Raw genomic sequence first — 8,305 nt, forward strand, 5'->3', positions numbered from 1 at the left:
CACTTCTCTGGCCAGTCAAAATTCTTCACTGGTCTACCGGGTCACTCCTAAGCCAGATCACCCAACCATTCCTTGCCATTTTTCATTTCTATTGCCATGTCATCGGACTCCAATTTTTGGGGATAACAATTGGTTTATGTTTTCTTGCTGAGCTTTTGCTTGTGGGTGATATGTGGTTCATGTAAGGGAAAGCTGGACCAGCCTTAAGTTGGAGAGCTTTAGGGACGTCGTGTATATGTGGAGCTGCTTGACCGCCATGGTAGAGGATTCAACGAGGACTAGAGCCAAACCATAATTTTGCCGCCGGCTTATGTTGTAATTACTTTTGGAGATGTAAATGCCTTGTAAACACTTATTTTGGGATCCATGTACAGACTCGAACTTTTAAATGAAAATAACTATTCCTACAATAAAAAAATGTAAACCCTAATCCGCTAATTACACTTAGTTACACATTTATATCCAAATGACTTTATTAGCAAGTCAAACACTATGTAAACTACACAATGTAATGGTCTTGCCTATCTAGGGCATTATAGCTCACTACTCTCAAGGTGTATTATGTTTTGGAAAAGGAAAACCCTCGATCCATCACAGAAGGATGGCACTCAAGATTTCGTAAAACAATAGAACAAGTGTAAAGACGATGATTTTTCTAGTACAATTCCTTATTGGTGTAATAAGTTACCTCCATCCTAGAGGGGCCATAGGAAGATGATTTTTGACAAGAATGGTGAGATCTCTTTGGAAGAGATTCTTAATAACCTATGAATTGAGGAGAAGTCCCGTTCTAGGGATAAACATGTGGATGAGTCTATTTGTGGGACTTCCCAAGGTCATGTAGTCAAATCTCCTAACAACAAAGGCAAATGGCGTAAGAAGCATCATGGCAAAAGAAAGTGTTAGGTAGTTCATTGTGCCGTAGAAATTTTTAGGTATGGTACTCGTAAAGCAATTAAAGTAGTTCATTACTTATGTAATTTATAAGAAAAAAGTTTATTAATATTGAATAATATTTAGATAAATATTAGAAAATTCCTAATTCATTAATGTAGCTATAATCTTGTGTTCGTACGAGAGAATTAAGATTATAGATAATGAATTAAATAGTCTACCGTTGATATTAATGTTGTGAAATCTTTAATCAAACACTGCTAGTACGGTCCACTAGTATTATGAAAACATGTGATCTAGATCTGGATCACTAATGTTGATAAACATCTCAGTGGAGGTACTTTATATAATAAGACTGTAAAGGACTAGACATGATATGTATTTAACTCTTTAATAAAATATCGTTTACCATAAAGAGTTATAATCATATCACTTAGTGATCATATGCAAATCGATCGAAATCCTGAACTTATCATGAACTTCTATTTACGTTATTTGAGTCTTTTGATTCAGTTGTTAGGGTCTGTCAGAATGATCAGGCTACGAACTTTTGTTTGGGGGCTCATTTATGTAGATGGCTAGGGACATGATTTACAAATATGGAATCCAACTCTTCTTCATAAGAAGATTGAATAATGGTTCTCTAAAGCGTTAATTCTCGAACTGAACAATTTGAGGCCTCTAATTTATAAAAGGTTTATAAATTAATTGTTCGATATTAAATTAATAGTACTTAATGATAAAGAGGTAATTAAAGGGGTAAAATTATAATTTAACCTAGCTCTAATTATGAAACAATTATTGGAGGATTAAAATGCATAAAGTGATTATATTAATGTACACTTAATAAAATACTCAATAAATATATTCTATCATTACAAGAGTGGAATCTCATATTTTTAATTAAATAATATGGGTAAATGACACTTGAGGTCGTTCTTTTATACCAATAGTATCACTTAGGTCTCCATTTTAAATTTTGTAGCCACTACAACAAATATGAGTAAATATTACGGTAAAATATAACATAATTTTTAAAACGCTATTGTTGAATAAGTAAATGAAAACACGGAGTAAACAGCAAATGAAATTCAGGCGCCAAATAAAATAGTAATATGGCGCCTTTACTTCGTCCCCTCCTTTTAATTCACATTCTGATTATATAAAATCAGAAAACAAAAGAAAAACAAAAAGCTCTCTTTCTGAAATGGAACCTCTCTGCCCTAACCATTCCGACTCTCTCTCGATCTCTTTTCTCTCTGTTCTTCTCCCTCTATTTCTTTCACATGGTCGATGGGTGAATGGAAGTGTGCAGTGGCTTCTCTCGGAAACTAGCTTTGGAGAGGGACAGTGCGACGACATCATTCTTCAACGGTAACTCTCTCTCGCTCTATCTTTCTCTCTGAGCTACTCTATCGTTCAATCTTTCTTTCTTTCTCTCTGTTTGTTGCAGGTGTGTAACAAGGTGGTGGAGGCCCACGGCTTGGGTCCTGTGACAGGGAGGCTTGATTCGTGGGTCTACGGCGTGGCTCGCTCATGGGTGCGACGGTGCTTGCGACGGTGGTTTATTCGACGGGTTTGACTTTAGTGAGGTTATTCTACAACATTTATGGGTTTGATAATTGTTTTGAGTTTCCAAACTCATGTTATGCTTAGGCAAAGTATGATGCCTCCTTTCTCACATTTTAGTTTTCATAAAGTACAATTACTAAGTACCTGTGATAGTTTATTTATAATGTCTTATTGATACATGATTTGAATTTTTACTTGTGCACCGAAGATTCTTTTTGTTGCACTTGTAAGTTATTGTTTTGATGAGCCACATTGTGCTGAGTGTTAGCTGGAATATAGGAATTGGCCAGCATGTGAAGGATGTCTGGGATATAGGAATCTTACTTTTTGTTTGAATAAGTATATATGCTTAGATGAGATTATATATTAACAAAAAAATTTAATGTCTATTTGCAATCATAGAAAAAATGGGTTCTTGCAGTACTATAAGAAGAGCAAGAAATGTAAAGATTCATTTATTATGTTCTTGTGCAATTTGGTCTTTCCGTGTCAGAATTTAGCTCCTGTTCAGTATACAAGAAAGCAAGGTAATTAGCATGCTCTTTGGCTTTATCCTTTTTTGGTTTTAGGTGATTTTCCTGTTGTGATTTCATGCGCTAGTGTAGCTCTAGCAGATGCAGGGATAATGATGTATGACCTTGTAACTTCAGTTTCAGTGGTAAGTATCTTGCTCAGTGTTTTTTCCTTACTTTCTATTAAGTGTTCATAAAAGATATCATATCACCCTCTTTGGGCATTCTCAAGCCATCTGTATCTTGTTTTAGTCCAAGTTAGCCTTCTACCATCTTTTCAAAAGGGTGGCTTGCATACAAAACCTGTAAGAGAAATGAGGTTTTTATAAATGTGTTGTTATAAGAAAGTCAAATTTATGTGATTGGTGATCATTTTTCATGTTTTGCAATATTGGCTTGTCAGCAAATATTGCTCATTTTTTAACCCAATTTTGAGGAAAAGTTGTTATTTTTTTCTTCATGCTTTAGTTTGCTAGTATTTTTGTCCATTTAGCTGAGCAAGAATACAAGAAAGAGCAAAGAGCTTTTATGTGTTAAGAGAGAAACTTTTGAGAGCACAAATGTTGTGAAAGTGTTGGTTCATGCTGCGTGTTGAAGAACTTGTTTGAAAATTTCTTGTTCTTAATTCGTTTTTGTTCATAACAGTTTGTTTAATTGTTTAAGTGTTAGTTTGAGATAAGTTTTATTATTTGTTCTAAGGTGTCATTACAGGTGCTGCATTGTCCTTTTCAATGTTTGTTGTTGGTCTGCTGCTTTCATCTAATCCTGATGCCACGGGAGACCTGGTGCAGGTTCCAAGCATGCTGTTTCAAGGTTCTTTGCTTCTTGGGCTCATCAGTAGAGCCACTCTTGGTTATGCGTATGTCCCTGTTTTCTTTTTCAATATTCATTATGCCAAAATAATAGTTTGTTTATTATTCAAAAGAGATCTTAATGAGAGCCTGCTAAGTCTTATTTCATCTTTTGGTGATGTTGTAATTTAAATTAAAGTCCCCGTTATTTGTCTATTATCACATTTATGATTAAACTTGTACCATTATTCTTAGGCATCATCTTTGGGTATTCTATTTTTTATATTGGTTTTAGATTTAGAGTTTTTGTGTTTTATGTTTCTGTATATAGTTTGTTTGTTTATCCTAGTTGTGTTTACTGTTTACAACATGCTATACATGCTGCTAGTTTTGGGAATTTTGTTTCTGATAGTGGTGTGCTATGCAGCCTAGTTTTGTTTTCTGGTTTGTCTTCTCCTGTATCACTGGCTTAGTAATATAATCCATTTTGTATTCTTTGGTTTGAGACACTATAAGCATAAAAAATAAAGTATTCAGATTGAGTTTTTTTGTTCTTCAGAATGAGTGGTTTGCTTGATTAGAGAGTAATAGATGGCACGTGAGGTGGAAAGCCCCTCTGTTTTGACTCAATCCTCATTTCAGATGCCCACTCCTCTCTTCTCGACACCGTTCGGTATTGAAAATTACCAAGTTTTAATATTTATATTGGCTCTCTTTATAAACTCAGTATGCTTTGAATTTGTGTATGAGTTTTTATGAAGCTTGAATCTGTGTTTTCCTTTCTATTTGAATTGGAAAATAATTTTCAACATGGCAAGCACCTTTGTTTAAAACTGTACTACTACAGGTGTGTACATGATGTAATTGTTTCTTCATTTACTTTGTGTCTTGTTCTTCAAATAGTTCTAAATATATGTGTTTACTTCTTTTACCGCTTATGTAAAAATGCTTCCTTTATTTTTATATGATGTGTAATGTATGCATGTGTACTGGTTTGCAGTTTCTCCGGGACAGCCCAACTCAATTTCTGATGATGCGGAGGCTGTTACATTGACTGGCAGCAGCCAGGATGCAGTCAGTCAGATTAATCAGAAGGAAATACATTGGGGGGTGAGTCAACAAAGTTATCTTGTTTCAATCGGGTTTGCTTTTTTCTGTTACCCCCTCTTTGTGCTCTGAGTATTACACTTATGATCCATTGATTCATGTTGGTATGTTGAAGTTAAAATGGAATCTAAATGTCTTTTATTCATTCCTTTTTCATTTGTCTTCTTATCTCAGTATTTATCACATGTTTTTCCCTTTTTCATTTTCATTCAAAATTATTTAGGAATGATAAGCATCCTTCTTCTTTTCTAAATGAAGAGGTTTTTTTTTTTTCTTTCTATATGACAGTTTCCCATATATGTTTGTTAGTAATAGGAAATTTAAGTAGTTGCCATATTTTTATAGTTGCTGTAAGATATGAGGACGCATATTTTTAGCTTTTGTATAGCTTGAGGAACATAGTTTATGTATATTGGTTTTGTGTGAATGTGACTATTCTCGATAGTTTAAATAGATATTTTTATGATGGAATATGTTGTTTCCAGTTTTAATTCTCTCTGCCAATCGAAGTCTTTCAGAGGGATTTAGTCTTAGTGTTTGCATACCTATGATGTTTATTCTAGCAAAAAAAAGGGAAATCTACCACTGTTTTTGTAATGTTAACTTTTGATCTAGGTTATTTGATTAATCTTTTATTTTGTTGCATCAGTGCAGTAGAGGTTGAGCAGTTTATACTTGATGACTTGAGAAACCGTGTACAGCTGAGCAGTGTAGCTCTGCCATCCGTTAGTTTTTATACATTTATCAATGCACATAATGGGTATTGTCTTCGATTTTTTTTCGGTTCAACATTAACTTTCTGTTTTAGTAAAAAAAAATTTCTCAATTTCTTATCTTCTTGTTTATCTTTTTCTATTTTAAACTGTTCAACTATACCCCCTGACGGGTCATTGGTTGCTGCTGGATTTTCAGATTCATCGCTGAAGGTTTGTTCTTGATTACATTTTCGTTGCATGTGACATGTCAATTGTTTGTGTTTTCTACTAAATTTGGTACACATTGTGTAGATTTGGGATATGGCAAAGCTTGGGCAACAGGCTGTTGGTTGTAAGTCAATCCTCTGTTTCTACTGTGTTGAGATATTCTTGTACATAAATCAAAGTTAAAAAAAAAGATATGCACGTGTTTTACAGTGTATAAATTAGTCTAGGATATATAGACAGACAATTTAAGCCTTCATAAATTGCTAGGTTTTTTCGGCTGTAAGTGCAACAAACATTTGGTTAAAAAATTGCTGGCAGTCATGGAGTTAAAAGCTAGTTAAGGATGGTAATATCTCTTTAGGTTTATTAAAGCTATGTTAGTTTGTTGACAAGTATGTTTTGTTTGCTCTGTATTCTGTATTTTGGTCAAAGCATATCTTATTTTTAAAATACTGCTGCTATCAGCTGTTTTGCAGGGTGACGATGATGCAAATCCAAATGAGTTTGGTTCAAATGGAGGAAAAAGACCCTATACCTTATTTTAGGGGCACTCAGGACCAGTTTATTCAGCTTCTTTTAGTCCTATGGGAGATTTTATACTTTCCTCTTCAGCCGATTCAACAAGTACAGTCATCTACTCTCTCTCCCTCTTTCCCTCTTTGTTTTGTTTATGAAAGAATTACATTGTTTTCGTGCAGTTCGGTTATGGAGCACTGAACTAAATGCAAATCTTGTTTGCTACAAGGGTCATAATTACCCAGTATGGGATGTACAGGTATATCTCATCATTTTCAGTTGTAAATTGTTCATATTAGCAGTTCTTTTGCATCTCTGCTGTTGATTTGACATGAAATGAGTGGCCAATATATATATGTGTGTGTGTGTGCATTCTCCTTTTTAGTTTCCTTTCTTGGCCACTTAAACATTTGCCCTCTATTTGGAATTTGGATTCTAGGATGGAAAAAAGAAAATCCAAAAGATTTTTTTTCTCTCTTGTTTGGATTCAAATAAAAATTGAGATTTTTTTTCTCTTGTTTGGATGCAATTTTCTAAAATTTATAACTTTTATAAATATATTCAATAAGGTGTTATAGAATTTTAGATTTTCCTCTACTTTACTTCTTTTTTTCTCTCAAACAGAATTTGCTTCTTTAAATTCAAGTTAAAAAAAAAAGCGATATTAGGGGTATTGGTTTTACTTTTGTACCTATTCAATTACTTGTGTTATTACTATATTCTGCCATACAATTGTTTTGACTTCTTTACTTTGTCTCTTCTCTTTCCCTTCACCACATTAAATAATGGTCATCTTTCCTTAGTAATGATTTTAATGTTATATATTAACTTCTTTGGTTATGAATTCTCGGAGCAGTATAGTCCTGTAGGACACTATTTCGCTAGTGCATCACAGGACCAGACAACAAGGATATGGTCTATGGAAAGAATACAACCTTTGTGAATAATGGCAGGGCATTTATCTGATGTTGATGTTAGTTTCTCTCTGACTTTATTACGTGTTATAAAAGGGAACTAGTATTGCTTTGATGTTATTTATATTTTTGAACAACAACAACCTTAATCCAGAAGAGTGCTTTAATGTTGTCTAAACTTACTGATCTAGTCTAGTTCTTATACACTAATTCTGATTGAGGTTTCATTTATCATTATCAGTGTGTGCAATGGCATGCCTATCTCATTTCCCTTGTATTGAAGCATTTATCTATCTCATTTCAACATTTCATGTTTAAGGTGTAAAATTTGAGCCTCTCTCTGTCATTTTAGATTTTCTCTAGAAATCCAAGTGTCATCTTTTTTTTTTGCAATTTTGGGTAAAATCTGAATCTGAATCTCATATTATAATTGTAGCTCTCTCTATAAAATTGTCTACTATATTCATATCTATGTTAATGAAGCAACTAGTAAATTGTTGAAACAATAAATTGCTGCTAGCGTAAATTGTTGAAACATTCTCTATGCCTCAATCTCTTTTTGCTATGTAATCTCCTTTGCTTATGAGTAATTTTATTGATTTGATTTATCAATTTTGAAAAACTAATTTTTATAATAGTATAACTTGTAGCTTTTCTGCTGTCATGATAAATTTGCCAAAGGATCATTAAGTGTTGACTGCTTAGGATACTTTTTGTACTCACCTTTGATGACACTTGATCATTATAATATTCCCTAGAAAGATTCAAAAGATCATTAAAATGTGGTACCTGTTAGGCCAATTTTTACAGCTACTAACTGTTTTGGGTAGTTAGTTGTTCATTGTAACTAATTATTGTTATTTTGTAGATTAGTTACTTTATTAGTTTTGGTCTTTTCTGTATATATACTCTTTTGTATCATTACTTCATTAATGAGAATTGATTCTATTCATTCAGTCACTAAGTTTCCTTACAGTACCTACCACCAATGAGGAAAAAAAACATTTACTAAATTGTTATTTTGGTAATTTTAAACACAATATCTTATGGTGCTCAAGTCCCTGCAATCCTAATAG

General features: G+C 33.3%; 1 long non-coding RNA gene across 1 annotated transcript; it reads left to right on the top strand.

Annotated features, from left to right (window-relative positions):
• Positions 1–5,730: 5,730 nt before the first annotated feature.
• Positions 5,731–7,296, top strand: LOC133801331 (uncharacterized). The gene is made up of 5 exons (XR_009876829.1): positions 5,731–5,802; positions 5,884–5,923; positions 6,265–6,423; positions 6,498–6,574; positions 7,172–7,296. It is a non-coding gene; the product is annotated as an uncharacterized LOC133801331 (long non-coding RNA).
• The last annotated feature ends 1,009 nt before the right edge of the window (positions 7,297–8,305 follow it).

The sequence above is a fragment of the Humulus lupulus genome, chromosome 9, assembly GCF_963169125.1.
Source record: "Humulus lupulus chromosome 9, drHumLupu1.1, whole genome shotgun sequence".
NCBI lineage: Eukaryota > Viridiplantae > Streptophyta > Magnoliopsida > Rosales > Cannabaceae > Humulus > Humulus lupulus.